The 16186-nt window shown below is 40.3% G+C and overlaps 1 protein-coding gene across 1 annotated transcript in view; it reads left to right on the top strand.

Annotated features, from left to right (window-relative positions):
• The window catches only part of TGFA (transforming growth factor alpha), a 99830-nt gene that overhangs the window by 46385 nt on the left and 37259 nt on the right, over positions 1–16186 (top strand). The window lies entirely within an intron of this gene.

The following is a 16186-nucleotide window of genomic DNA, read 5'->3' as shown; positions in this document are numbered from 1 at the left end:
GGTCATGGAGATGAGGAGGCATTATGGAGATGAGGAGGGGATGTGGAGATGAGAAGAAGTTATGGAAATGAGGAGGCATTATTTGGATGAGGAGGGGTCATGGAGATGAGGAGGCATTATGGAAATGAGGTGGGGTTATGGAAATGAGGTGGGGTTATGGAAATGAGGTGGGGTTATGGAGATGAGGAGGGGATATGGAGATGAGGAGGAGTTATTGGGATGAGAAGAGGTTATGGAGATGAGAAGGCATTATGGAGATGAGGAGGGGTCATGGAAAAGAGGAGGGGTTATGGAGTTGAGGAGGGGATATGGAGATGAGGAGGAGTTATTGGGATGAGGATATATGGAGATGAGAAGGTATTATGAAGATGAGGAGGAGTTATTGGGATGAAGAGGGGTCATGGAGATAAGGAGGCATTATGGAGATGAGGGGTTATAGAAATAAAAAGGAGTTATGGAGATGAGGAGGGGATATGGAATGAGAAGGAGTTATTGGGATGAGAAGGGGATATGGAGATGAGAAGGCATTATGAAGATGAGGAGAAGTTATTGGGATGAGGAGGGGTCATGGAGATGAGGAGGAGTTATGGAGTTGAGGAGGGGATATGGAGATGAGGAGGAGTTATTGGGATGAGGAGGGGATATGGAGATGAGAAGGCATTATGAAGACGAGGAGGAGTTATCGGGATGAGGAGGGGTCATTGAGATGAGGAGATATTATGGAGATGAGGAGGGGATATGGAGATGAGAGGAGTTATTGGGATGAGGAGAGGTTATGGAGATGAGAAGGCATTATGGAGATGAGGAGGGGTTATGGAGATGCGTTATTGAGATGAGGAGACAGGAGGAGATGAGGAGAGGTCGGTGTTCTTTGTATTTAAGTAGACAGGGCTGACAATGCATGAAAAGGCATTTGGGGGCTAAAATTACACTGTGTTGTCATGTCAACGAAGAGCACAATATAATTTTTGCACAGTAGTAGTTTTTTTTCTGTATTTGAAGCGTGTTTGGGTTCCAGGCTCACTAGCGTTTTTTTAAGCTCCTTGGAGCTGTTATCTCTATTTTTTTCTGCTCCTAGTGTTATCCTATGTGTCCATGCACACTATTTCATTTTTCAAGCTTCAGTGTCTAGGAGCAGAAAAAAAATTGTTTTGTAGAGTTTTTGGGAGCGTTCTTCCAGCAGAAAAGCAGAAAAAAAACACTAAATGCTCCTAAAACGCAACTAAATGCTCTTAAACGCTACTAAAACACTCCTAACAGTTTTTCTTCTAGCTTTTTTCCTACATGTATTGTAAAAACACTAATAAAAAGTTAATGCTCCTATACACTACAAAAATGCTACTGAAATGCTACTAAAAACGCTATTACCAGCGTTTTTTTATCCAGCGTTTTCTTCCAGCGTTTTTTGAGCTTAAAAAACTCTAGTGTGCACACTGGCTCAAACTCTACAGGATTTTTATGTTTTGCCTGTAGAAGCAGCTCAATGTTATCCTATGTGTTCATGTACATTACAACGATTACAGGCATATTTTAAGCTCAACGTTTAGAGGCAGGGAAAAAACCCTTCTGGGTTGCATTTTTGATTGCAGCTTTCTGGCAGAAAAAAACACTAAACTCACCTAAACTGTGTAAAAAGATGCTCTATGTCAATGATTTTTTAAGCCTAGTGTGCATGGAGCCTTAAAGAGTAGAACTTATTTTAAGTTTTTTTTTTTTTTTTGCCTTGACATACCTCTTAAAGAGAACCATAGCTGAGAAAATATACAGATTGCTATTGCCAAGCTTCACTTTTGTAAATGCTTGTTTGCCTGGTTGTTTTATTGATCCGAAGGCTTTAAAGCCCAACTGTGTGAAAATTAAAAAATTCCACCTTTGCAGTGCCCACCCCCACTCTGCAAAGGTTAATTGCTCATTATCCCTAGGGGGTTTGCAGAACAAGCTCTATCATTTTCCTCATTCCTTCTGGCTCTAGCACTGTCCTCTTCAACCCAAAGCTCCAGTCTATGGGTGGAGCCTTGGCATTATCATGGATGATACAGGGAGATTGTATTGTATGATTAGGAAGCTGGAGTACAACTGGAGGAGCTGCCATCTTATTTTTCAGCCCCATAGACTAAATAATTTTTTTTCATTTTCCTGGAGTTCGGCTTCAATATTTTCAATATTTTTGAGCTACGATCCCAGAACAAGTTTGTAGATCAAGATTTCAGAATTTTCCCCTTGGTCTGACTTGCTGCATGCTTGCAATGAAATGATTGAAACCTGAGGCAGCCAGAGGACTAATATTTTATATCTTTGATATCATCATGTTTATCTTAATATGTGCTTACTTCAGTGCTGGGTTCACATTGTATGCAGGGCGTTAACGTCATGTATTAACCTCCATTGTTCAGAGACAATGAACTAAAAACACTAAAATAAAAAAGAATCACATCAAAACACACATTAGTACATTACCATACATTATGGTTTTCTGCAACAGATGTCTGCTGTGTTGGGGTGCTATTAGGACTTTTTGGACTGCAGAACACCAAAGCATGTACCATGCACTTGCATGTGCTGCGTTGATGCACTTATTAAAGTATTTATTACCATAGCACAATGGTTCTAAGAGATTTGTGTTTGTTATTATGCTTGTTAGCTTATGATAGCTTGAATGTTTTATTTGCTAATGGAATACTGATGATCTGAACATATGAGATGCATGATCAGAGTTTGGTTAGTGTGTGTAAAGAGACCATCTTTCCTTCTTTTTCTTATGTCAACTCAGATTTACTAAGCTGGCCATACATGGCTCGGATTTAGGCCAATTCAGCAGGAATTAGTTTAAATTCAAGCCATGGGTGGATATATAAGCACCACCCAGCTCGTCAAATTTTATTTGAAAAACTAAAGGAGCCGGGTTAAAAATCAGTCCAATCAGATACAGCCACTCTTTATATAGTTGGAAAGTTGTGGGAGTAGCGCCTGTCTAAATACAAAATCTGGCAGGGAACATTCCTCCATCCACTAATGTGGAAGGAGAAATCTATTAGAGTAACCTACTGTATGTGTGCAAGGCTAGCTTTTGGCTAGGTAAGGCTATTACAACCCACCATTCACTTCTGTCCTACAGACCATTAGAAATTGTGCCTTTTTTGCCTACAGTACTGTTAAGCTGGCCATTGATGGCTATAATTTCAAACAAAATTTCTTAGAAAAAGAAAGTTCTAAAAAAGTTAGTTGATTTTTCTGATCACTATTGGGATCAAATCATCGTTCGTTTTCGTCTGCAGTAATGAGAAAATTCGAAGTAACAAGATGGAAAATTTTTCTCAAAGAAACAAATTTCTATCAGTTTATGTGGTGTTTGTTTGGCAAAGTCTATTAATTCCAAAATCATATGTTAAAATCAAAAGAAATCTTTCGAACAACATTTGAATGTTTTGAAAGTTTGGGTACGAATTTTCCTAAGACTTTTCCTAATTGAAATTCTTTCCATCTATGGGCTGTTTCATAGATATTAGAAAGGGTTAGAACTTATTGCGTTTACCCCAGGGGCATTGTGTGAGAAAAGCGTAACCCAATCAAGAACCCAACATCACATTATATAAGTGTATTATACAGAAAGACAGAAATCCAATCCCAAGCTTGATACCCTGCCCTCATACATTTTATCTTTTAGTAACTAAAAAGACACTTAGATCTCTGTCCTGTCACACAGAAGAATGTATGGGCTGCATACCTAACACAAACACTATACATTCACATGGGCTGTGTTACTGTACATAGCTGTAAAGCCAAGCAGAGAATGTAGGGAGTAAAAGCTAAAAATCAGGAATTAAATACAAAATTATTTATAGTGCTTAGCTTTGGGTTACTGAATATTTTTGGTCTTTGCACTGTTTAATGAAAGACCAAGTCCATCTATGATACAGTGTTGCTATCAGATTCCCCAATTCTCCATAAAAAATCCCTGGGTTATCAGCCTGGGGAAGGAGTGGCCATGATCCAGTCCACCCAAAACAGGTTAATCTTTTGTAAATCGAGTAAAAATTTTGGAAAAATCTCCAATGAGTCAAAATGCCTGCAAATATATTTTTCATTCAGGCATTTTTTTTTTTACTGGTCTGTATTTAGCCCATTATTTGTAATGTGCCTGAACTCACAGGAACATATACTTGCGCTGCATATATATCAGTAAAAAAAATGCAAAAATCTGCGTTGCTGAAAAGTATTTTACGCACATACATGCATATGCACACAAATCCAAGAAAAGCTAGAAGTATTTTTATGCGTGTGTATGCGTATGCACCAAAATGCATTTACTATAAGTCCATCCTTGCGTTTTTACACAGGAATTTTCTGTCAGGAATCTGATGATCATACATTAGTACTGTGTGCAAGTACCCTTACACATTCTAAAACAGCCTTCCTCAACCAGGGTTTCTCCAAAGGCTGCTAGGGGTTCCTTGAGAAATAAGCTACTACTGTCTCTCAGATTCCCACAGACACCAATGATCTTTTTATCTATCTGTAAGGGGGGGATTCTTCTCATTGACCACCAATGTAAGGCGCATTCTTCCCACTGACCATCACAATAATGTACAGTGAACTGTGGATACAGTAATTATGAGCAGGGGTTCCCTGAGCCCGGAAAGTTAATTTAAGGGTTTCTCTATGTTGAAAAGTTTGAGAAAGGCTGTTCTAAAACAAGGCTTGGTTCACCACATTCTACCCAATTCAGTAAATTGTTTTGTTTTACAGTATGTGTAGTAATACATAACAACCTCTCAGAATAGGAATCATACTGATTCTTGATTGCATACCATGTATTACTCTAATTAGGAATTTGTATTCTTATTGAGTAACACAGATAATCTTAAAAAAAATGCAAACTACACTGTTTACCCTGGATCTATTGTAGGCTGCGGAGGTTAAGGATTAAGTGAAATAAGAGGATTCATTTCCAAGCCTATATGCCACCATTTTTGGCAAATCCAGTGGTCCTAACTGCACTTTTGGTCCAAGGCCCAACCATTCTAGTTTTGAGAGCATCACAGAGAATAAATGGACAGCTACCTATTTAACCTTAAACTGGCCATACCTTTTACATACTGATTTCCTATTGCATAGGTACCCCAAAACTAATGTGTAACGCAAGAGCCAAACTAACAATCCATTCAATTGTATCTGGTCCTGAAAGCGAAAGCCCTCACACTACTTAGTTGTTGGGAGATCTAAAGAACTTTCGGATTGCAACATGTTAGGTGTTCATAAGCAAACTAGGTGATGCTTCATTCCATCAGTGTTAGGTTGAGTTATTAAATAAGTTTTGTATCAGGTCCAAAAGTAAAATTTTTACACACCTCAAGGCCACCTAGATGTTTTCTTTTTTAGGTTTGGATAGTGAGGGAATCAGTGTGTGTGGTTGGAAAGGGTGGTAAGGGGGGGGGGGGGGGGAATTGTAGGCATCGTGGTCATAGCAAGTATAAGGTAAGGTTGAGGGGCATTGTGTCTCAAAGGGGGGGACGAAAGCTGGGGACCATATACATATGGAGTGACAGCAGTGGGAAGTGCACACAGTTTTGGTGAGAAAAGGAGTACAGGTATGGTGGTAAAGGCATGAGCCAGATGTGATGGTCCACCTGTGGTGGTGAAAAAAGGAAGGATAGTGTGTGGAGTGCAGTACAGTGTTGAGGGGAGCTGCAGGCTTGGCGAGTGCTAAAGGAAGAAAGGCTCAGACATGGTAGATGGTGAGGGAAGCGAGGTACAGGCTTGATGGGTGGTAAATAAGGGGTGCTGCAGGCACGGTGGGTGATGAGGGAATGTGGGCTTAGGCATGGTGGATAGTGAGGATGGGGAGCCCAGGTACATAGTGGGTTGTGAGGGAAGGAGTGCCTAGGCATGAATGGTGGTGAGGGAAGGGAGGGGCTGTAGAGAAAACTTTTACGTAGAATACAGGAGAAGGGGCTTCATAATCCAGAGAGAAAGTCAGGCATCTAATTACTTTCAAATAACTGGGCAAGAAGGTTGAAGGCTTGAGACAAAGATCACTGTGTATTGCCATGATCAGCCATTGACCATCTCCTCCTAGCTATACCTCCTGCCCAGCCTCCTCCAGGTGAGACATCTGCTGCAGTACCACTTTCTCCATCCACTCACAGCTCATCAGTTGAACCTGTTTGTAGATCAGGTCCTCCACATGGAGAGCACCACAACAGGTACAGAAGCAGACAGTGGGACATAGGAGTGCATGGTTTGCAGAGGTAGCAGAGCAACTGAGCAGGGGTGCAGACCGGTCTTGGTGGGATTGCGCCAGGAGTGGTCTGGGTGGGGGTTCATTGGCCAATAATGGAGTGGGGTGGTCTAGATGGGGGTGAGGATAGTGATAGAAGAGCAGGGAAGAGAGATGAGACACTTGGGACCTTAGTGGTTTGGAGGGTGGACTTTTCAGGGGTTACACAGTAATTTTTTTTTTACAGTTTATTTGGCCAATAAAGCAGAGGAGGTGCAGAGTGGGACAGGAAGGATGAGGAGAAATCTCTACTGGAGGCAGAATCCCCAGTAGCAAAATGAAACTCTGGCTTAGGCATTACCCTCAATGGGGAAGCGGAAGTGTACTGTGAAAACCAAAATGTAATTTACGTATTATATTATTAATCCTTAAGTTTGACCACACAAAATGTTAGTTAACCAGTAAATGACAATTTCCCTCACAGTTCTATAACGCTTTCCAAATAGTGCATTGATAAAGTCTTGAAAGGATTATTATGGGAACTACGACAGATCTTTACATGTGAATTCGCAGAGCAAACATTGTCAGCTTACTTAAAAGCTGCACTCTCATGTGTGTTTGTTCACGTGTTGTTTGGCTAGCTGGTTCTAGCTCTTCCCCAGGCACAGGATTTTACGAGGTGCTCTGCTTTCTTCTCGGTTTAGGCTTTTCCCACTTAGAGAGCACATAGTAGGTACCTATGCTGTGCCATAGCCATTTCCAAAGAACACGATGATCCTGTTGTGTAAATGAAGAAAATACTGATTTCTGTAAGAGGTTTTTATAGTAAAATGAACATTAAAACACATTGCACTCCTGTATGTGAGAACATCGTGTTTTCAGTTTTCCTGGAATTGGTGAAGGATACAAAGTATTATATAACATTGCGCTATACACTAATACTCATGCAAATATTTAAACTTTGGTCCTATGTTCAGATATTATAAAGCCAATCTACCACCTACAGATAGGGGCCATTTTGCTTCTGAATTATACCAAAGGTTTAATGCTAATCCTGCAGCATGGTTGTTTTCATTAAGCTAAAGGTAGTCTGAAATGTCAAGCTGGCCAAACATGGCCTGAATTTCAGCCAATTCCTATGAATGTGAGTTATGATTATAGCCAACAAGGTTGAAGCACGTAAGTGGGTTTGCATTTTGGATTTTAACCCAGTGTTGGAATAGGCTTTTCTTTTGATTGATATAATCCTGCCATGTGTCGAGTGGTTTGGATTTTATGGGCATTTGACAGCCTACAGGGGCTTTCCTTCGAGCATCAGTCTCACATGTACCTGATTTGGAATTAGGGTTTAAGCATTGTGAGTTGTGGTGTGGAAGAGTGTGATTCATGTGAACTGGCCAAAATCTGGGTCAGCTGAAAAAAAGTGGGCCAAACAGCTGCAATCACTGTTGGGATTTTCTGACAGACACGATGCTGGCTATCAGAATCCTGGCAGCGGGAGATTCCACACTGTTTCGTTTGGATGATGAAATTTATGGATTTCTCTCAAAATCTTTACAAGTATGACCAGTTTAATTTACGTTGCAAGTTAAAACATTTTGAATTCAATTAATTAGGCCTACATAAATAAGCAGATCAGGTTCCTCTTCCTGTCTGCAGTCTGTACCACCCAAAGTCAATTGCGCCATCTATGGTGATGGTTTGGACTTTTGGTGTAGGTATGGTGCCAGCGAAACTCATTGTATGAAAACAACACAGACAATATACACACAATTGTAGAACGATTGCATCTTCTACCCTGAGCATTCAATGTCTGAGTGATACGTATCAGGAGGGGTGGCGGAAGACAACCTTTCTCTTCCAAACTGCATAGGCGCCATTTCATATCTGAAGGTTATTCCATTGCAGAGTTAGGATTTTATCACCATACTGTAATTTATCCCATAGCATCTATAGTACTACCCCCATAGGAGCTGCTTGAGTATTGCCCGAGTATTCCCCAGTACTATGTTGACAGCAAGGGACAAGGTATTTTCCCACAGCCAGGTGCATACACTTTTAGGCTTGATGGAGTCAAAGACCAGTCTAAGAGTGTTGTTTTGTAGTTTTTATTTTAGAGGAATTTGGATAGGGTTAGGGGGTTGCAGTGGGATACTCCAAAACAAAACTATTCATAACTTGAGGACACTAGCTGTTCTAAAATAGAGCCTTAGGTGAAGTCCCTTGCTGGGAACAGATGGCAGACTTCGCCTGTAATGGCAGTGTAGTAATAAAAAAGCTTGAGCAAAGTCCCTTGCAGTAAGTGGCAGGTAGACAGAGCTCTTTGGATCGCTAGCCAGTAATCCCTTTAGCTGGGCCCTTTGCTGACTAGAGGACAGCAGAGGGGAGTTAACAGCACCAGGTCCCTGAGATCCCACAATTTCTGTACTCACGGGATTTTGTAGAGCAATTGGCAGCCTCTTTCAGTGATACCAGAGAGAAATCTCAGCTGACTCCCCTCATCTTTAGGAGAGCCAGGGCCACTCTTTGAATCCAGCTTCAGGCCCTCAAATCACCCACCTGAGACATATTGGCAGCAGGTGCCAGGGGAGGCAGGCCTGCCTCAACCCTGGCTTAGTGTAATCCACTCTGGGAAGGACCCTGAGCCCATGTGCTCCCAGAATATAAATATCAGCTTCCAGCATGCAATGGGGCTACCCTTCCCAGTTATTGGCCAGAGTTATATTCATATTCATGCTGTTCATTTACCTAGCTCTTACCTATATTCTGGGAAGCTCTAGTGGCAGTGGCTCCCAGGCAAATTTAAAGTGGTAGTAAATTTAGCCTAAAAAAAAAAAATCTTCTCCCTGCAAGGTAATGTCATAATGTGCTAGTATGCAGTACATACTAACACGTTATGAAAGACTTACCTTAGAACGAAGCCCTCCAGCAGCGCACTGTCACCGCTGATAGGGATTCCATTTTCACCTGGTCTTCCTTCCGGGTGTGCGGGCTCTGGCCGCTTGATTGGGCAAGCCGCAATGATGTCACTCCCACGCATGTGCACTGGAGTCTCGGCACAGATCTCTGAAGGAATGGCATGAGTAGTATGCCATGGGTGATGTCACCGGCTGCAGGGACACTGGGTATTTCCTAAACTGTGCATGTTTAGGAAGTATTCCTTGTACCTACAGGTAAGCTTTTTTTTATAGACTGATCTGTAGGTAAGTGTCCAGTGGGAGTTTACTGCCACTTTACACAGCACCAGAGCATCATGCGCAGTCCTGACTAATAGATTGCAGCACTCCGTTAGGCAGAAGAGTAAAGTACACTAATCTATGTACATCCTAGCACTTATACTAGGAGGGTGCTACACATCCAACAAGATAGTTTAGCATTCTCTTCTCTCTCAGCATTCTCGTATGTATAATTCTGCATTGGAGGAAAAGAAATTTAATCTCCAAACACGGAAAGGTTTCTTCACAGTGAGAGCTGACAGAGTTGGTTCTGGCCAGCTCAGTGGATTGCTTTAAGAAAGGCCTGGATTCTTTCTTAGATACACAGAATATAACTGGATACTAACATATATAAGTTGATCCATGGAATATCCAATTGTCTTTCGGGGGATCAGGAAGGAATTTTTTTCCCTGCAGGAGCAAATTGGATCATGCTTTGCTGGGTTTTATTTTGCCTTCCTCTGGATCAACTGTGGGCATAGGATTATAACTTTTTTTTTTTTAATGGTTGAACTGGATGGACTTTTGACTTTTTTCAGCCAGACTAACTATGTAATTATGTAACTATGCATTGCTATGTGGATCCTCACCCAACATAGTTTAAACCTGCCATATTTGTCCATTGGTAAGCAAAAAATGCAGTTTTATGTTTTATAGTGGAGTAGTGTGAGGTGTTTCAATGGTGTCACTGCTTTTTGATCTTGTCTTTATTTTAAGTTTGTGAATATTACTGAAGCCATAGAATTGCAGCTGACAAGTCGGCCTAAAACATAACTACAATTTTAGTTCATTAAATGTTGTAATATCAGTAGAGTATGTTTCCTTCCTTTATGTGTCCTTTAAGCCACGGAAAGCTAAAGAAAAGTAATTGTGTATTTCCCTTGTGTATCTAAGAACTGTCTCTTACAAATAAATCAGCTTTTTAATCCTAATTAAAGGTTTCCTTGTAATATGGCTGTGTCTGTTAGGTCCCCTCTCATTACTTCTTCACAATCTTGCTGATCCTTGATAATCCTGCGGCTAAACTGATTGGGGAAGGAAGTGCAGTTAGTAGTTTAAGGGAAAATTATGTCTGAGGATTTAACTGAGGCTGGGCTGGGTTTTAGGCTTGTAGTTAGTTGGGGGGATTTCCAAGTGCTGTATGAACGATATTGTTGCTTTTAGATTTTGGTTTTCAATTGACCTATTTTTAAACAGTTTGGATACATGTAACTATTGTGATGTTTTATTTTTTTGAGCCTTTTAGCCACATTTCAATATAATCTGTATCTGATGTATTTGATTAGGCAATGCAAAAAACAAAAGTGGTAATTAGAAGACAGTTACTCATAAAAACTAATCTGCTTTCTTCTTTCATCAGTTTAGAGCAGTCAGAACAATTAAAGCTGAATGACAGGCAAGCAGCTAAATACACAGGTGACATATAGTACTTTTAACTGTTTTTCCTGGCAAAAGAATTTTAATTTTGTTCTGCCAGTTTTGAGTTTGAGATAATACTGCCAGGCAAAAAAAGCAGATCCCCCTGCTGCATTACTAGCACAGCTTAATATAAATCACACCCTAGTTTACTGACTAGACAGTGATGCAGTAGAAGTTCAAAGCTGGCCATACACTCTGAGGTTTCTTTCGACAAACGGAACAAAAGATATCTATCTGCATGGATAGACAAATTCCCACACTGTGTTATTGTATTCTAAGGGCTCGTTCACACTTGACTGTTTTACCAACGCTTGCCAAACGCCCCTATAGCATTTGGCAAGCGTTGGTCCGGCGTTTGTGGAGTGTTATTTAATGCTCGGCAAACGTTCCACAAACGCCGCATGCACAGTTTAGCGGAAGTTGCTAGGAGTTTGCCGAGTGTTAAAAACGCTCTGCAAACGCCTATAATGAAGTTTAAATGGTGTTACCGCTCCGAAAACACTACGCAACCGCGGCACCATAGACTAGAATAGGAGGCTTCAACGCCTCCTGACTCGACCAGAGGCATCCGTTTTGCCGCGACACTAACACTCCCATTAGAACAGCACCACGTGCTGCAATGTGCAGAATTGTCAGAGGCGTTTGGGAAGCCGTAAAAACGCTTCCCAAATGCCTCTCTGCCGCCTGCACACAACGCTAGTGTGAACGTAGCGTAACAGTCAACCTTGACGGCTGTTAGAATACTCAAACAGTGCCTGTATCTGATTGGATGCAGCTGCTGGTCATTAGAAAAATTTCCAGCAGCTGACTTGAACAACATTTGTTTGAGAGATCTTTTGACGTATGGAGCGGGCCGGCTGGGTCACCCACCCACCAGGAACTGGCCAAAATCGGCTTAGTAAATGGCCAATTTTAAGAAACTGTCACTGTATTCATTCTGTTCCTTCCTTCTGTCAGCCAGGAGGTGAACAATCTAAGTGATCTGGAACAAGCACATCTAACACTTGGAAGTTCTTATTGTGCCTTCAGATCTTCAGCAGGATTGAGACTTTCATGCCAAGTAGAATTTAAAATACAATCATTCCTTGTCCACAGACATTGCTTCCCTTGGATTCTCAACACCTCTGTCTTGCACACTGTGAAGGGCTCCAGTGTTTGTCAGCAGAGTCAAATTCCAGCATGAGTGCTGTGTGCTCTTTGCACGTGTGCCTACCTTGAAGGACCACAGTTTCTGTAGGTGCTTATTTAATCTGGAGTTTGATACTCTAGTTAAGTTCTCCACGTTCTCTTTGTGGCTGTAACAGTTTCCACAATGTGTTCTCCTTCAGCCAAAAGACATTTATAAGGCCATTTATAAACACAACTGGCAGTTCAGTACTATTAAGATGTATTCATCAAGCCCTACATAGGTCTCCTTTTGCATCTCATTTTGATTCTAATAACATCCACTGGTCAAGCCCTGAGGAAGTGGGGGAGGGTCCTTTCCCTGAAACACTTTGGCTGTATTTGATGTTCTTAATGAATAAATGTTAAAAAAAGACCTCTGAGTAATATGAACTTTTGTACTAGGTGCTCCTCAATACCCACCCCAAGGTACTGATGTTGTATGAGAAGACCTGGCTTGCAATTGGCATAATCACAAAGGTGTTTGGTAGAGTTGAGGTCAGGGATCTGTGTAGGCCACTCAAGTTTTTCTATACCAATAATATAAACTTGATGGGTTTTTTTTGGACAACATTCAGCCCTTTTTGAGGCCCTGAGTGGTTTAAGCAATGTAACCGAAAAAGGGCCCAGCTATTCTCTAGTTGACAAAATATATACTGCTGTATGTAATTTAGTTGTGTAAACATTTTGTAAATTGCAGTTGTTACTATGATATACTAAAATGATAAATTATTTTTAAGAAAAAAATTTTGAAATTAAGATGCAACCCTTAATAGATGTATTGTTGCCCTTTTGAAAGTGTCTTCTACTCAGTTTGGCCAACAGTTTCATTTGAGGTTGTCATGCCTGCTCTACACCAAACACATAAACCATTTCTTAATAGATCTGGCTTTGTTCCCAAGAGCAGTTATGTTGGAACAGAAAAGAACATTCCCCAAACCGTTGCCACAAGGTTGGACATGCACAGGTGTCTACATTGTCTTTGTATGTTGTTATATTAACAGTGCCTTTTACGGGAAGCACTTGAACTCAATAATTTGGAGGGCTGTCCACTACATAGTGACAGGTTTTTACAAATATTTTGCCATATAGTCTATCTTAGGCAATAACCATTACCAAAGAGTTTGCAGTGTTATATCAGATTTCAGAAATGGAAGCAACATTTCCTGGTGACCCTTACCAATTTACTGAAAAGCTAATAACGGGTCAATTTTCTGGAGATTGTAGAATCTAAAGTCATAATTGGCAGAATAATGCAGGTATGCCATTTTAATTGCTGTCACATTTTGTAATTGTGTGTTTGTTCATATTTTTTCCAACCAGAAAAAAAACAAACATTGTCTGAGTTCCTCTGTGTTTTTCACAATTGCTAACAGACATGATTAATGACCCTGGACCTATTTGATGTGGCCATGCACAGAAAATTTGGATGTAATTGCCTTGCTTCAAAGCAAGAAAACCTGTCGTGTGGGATCAAAGGAAAAAACAGTGGCACACATATACATGTACATACAATACGATCGTTTACAAAGAATAATTTATAGAAATGTTATAGGATTCATTTAGTAATTCTGAGCATTAGACAGGTGCCTCGTTACTATTTTTTATTTGCAGATGTGTAGATGCTCCCTCTAGTAGCCTTCTGTATTAGAGAGCGCAGTCCGCATCTATGGTGAAATATATTGCATAAAACACTATGCAAAGAATGTCTTGTGGAACCTGGAATAATTTTGTTCAGTGACATTTAAGGCTAGGTAAACACTGTTTGGTGTGCTTGCAGCACCTGTGGTACACACATAGGTGTGAATGGGCTATAGTTTCTATTTCCAGAACTACAACCAACCCCATTGTAGAAAATGAAATTTCTGCTCAAAGGGGTTTTTCTACAGGAGTATTGGCAAGTATAAAAAATGCCCTAAATGAATCTGTACAAGCCAGCATTGCATGTAGACTAGCACTTAGCAGGAATAAAAGAGCAAGCAGCACAGTTAGTGTAGGTATAGACTGAAAGCACAATAGGGATATGTATTAAATATGCTTGGTTTGGTGTAGATCAGCCATTCTCCATCAGAGGTTCCTTAGGGGTTCCTTGTGCTGAGGCTGGTTGACTTCCCATCTGATGGCACCTGCATAGTTCCAAATCTAACAACACGGCCAGGTCTTTGTAGCTTTGGGGCAGTCTAACTACTGCAGTAAGGGGGATTTTTTTTATACTGAAAACCAATGTAAGAGGCATTCTTCCAACTATTCTCCCAACAAACTCACTTTAACAGGGGTTCCCTGAGACCATAACATTATTTCAAGGCTTCCTCTGGGGTAAAAAAAGGTTGAGAAAGTTTGGCGTAGTGGGAAAGGTTTTATCCAGTGAAATGTTAGCATTGTGCCTGTTCTATGCAGCCTAAAGCTGAATTATGGTTGCCATAGGTTTCTCCATTATACTTTGAACTACAGGCTTACTTCGGTTTATCAATTTAATGCGTTCTGCGGGACTTTTCATATTTAAAAAAATGTGTAAACCGAAACACAGTTTCCCTTAGGAATGCATTGAAAACCAATTAATCCGTTCTGGAGGTCAGAAAAAAGTTTAAAAAAAAGTCTTTTATCCATTCAAAACTCTTTATAAAGTGCACTTTAAAGGCATAAATACTGTACAGGGGCTATGATTAAAAATTAATTTGTAAATGCATTGAAAACCAATTAATCTGTTCCTGAGGTCAGAAAAAAGTAAAAAAAAAGTCTTATCTGTTCAAAACTCTTTTATAAAGTGCACTTTAAAGGCATAAATACTGTACAGGGACATGATTAAAAAAAAAAATTTGAAAAATGCATGGAAAACCAATTAATCCGTTCCGAAGGTCAGAAGAAATTCAACAAAAGTCTTATCTGTTCAAAACTCTTTATAAAGTACACTGTAAAGGCATAAATACTGTACAGGGACATGATTAAAAAAAAAAATTTAAAAATGCATGGAAAACCAATTAATCCGTTCCGAAGGTCAGAAAAAATTCAACAAAAGTCTTATCTGTTCAAAACTCTTTATAGAGTGCACTTTAAAGACATAATACTGTACAGGGACATGACTAAAAAAAAATTTGTAAATGCATTGAAAACCAATTAATCCGTTCGTATTGCGCAAAAAATTCATAAACCGAGCCAGTATTTTCAATGGATTTTCATTTGTAAACCGAAAATTACGTAAACTGAGGTACGCCTGTATATTAAACCCACTTTTCCTAGAGATGGCAAAGACTAATTGGGACTTTGCCTCTGTTTGTCTAGTAAATGAAAGAAGATGGATTAGGATTGTTTCAATAAAGGCTGAGACTTTAGACATTTTGGGGGGTTTCCTGTTTCTCTTATATTACACCTTAGATAATCAGGGCCTTGAAAGAGGGCCAAAGTGCACTATAGCATGTCAAGTCATTGTTTTTCTATAAACTTATTGTGGCATTTGTATTTTTAAAGGATTTTGAAACTCTTGAACAAAAATGTTACATATTGCAGCTTACTAGTCCTTTGATGTGGTGGATGTATTAGTTTTCTTTTTTTCAGGCTAAGAACATTTGCAGCAAGTACAGAAACATAACTGTTGATCTTGTCAGAAATTAACTGCCCATGTCATTTCCTGTGAATTAAACTGAAATCATAAACAATGTTATCTTCATTCCAAGTTTTCATTTGTAAAATACTATTTCTCCCGCCCCTTCTTTAAAATAGATATAGAGGCGGAAGTTTTTGTTGTCCAATCCGGAGGTAACAACTTTGGCTCCCTGTCTGCATACAATGAAACAGTGAGTGAAGTCACCCTATGAACGAAAGTGAGTTAAAGTGGACTTCCATCTTAACCCTAACTACTCTTAAAACTGTCCCCTCCCCCTACTAAACCTATGCTGACTTATCTGTGTAAGGAAGATATTTATGCCTACCTATTTTCAGCCTGCTCCGATCCGGTCATGTGATCTCCCCTGTTTCAGCCTGTGGAACTACAGGGGAGAGGAGAGAGTGTAAAGCTTGGAGTGGTGATGTGACCCATAGGCTGCTATGCCCCATCCGTTGTCTGTGCTCCTTCTCCTCCTCCGAGGATGCTGCTAGCTTACATAGAGGAACGGAATCACATGACTGGACCAGAACAGCTTTCTCTGTTTCAGCCAGCAGCACCGCAGGGGAGAGG

Source organism: Staurois parvus, unplaced genomic scaffold, assembly GCF_062004578.1.
Source record: "Staurois parvus isolate SC_StPar_1 unplaced genomic scaffold, SC_StPar_1.0 ptg000420l, whole genome shotgun sequence".
NCBI classification, from domain to species: Eukaryota; Metazoa; Chordata; class Amphibia; order Anura; family Ranidae; genus Staurois; species Staurois parvus.
This window is presented reverse-complemented; position numbering and strand designations above follow the sequence as displayed.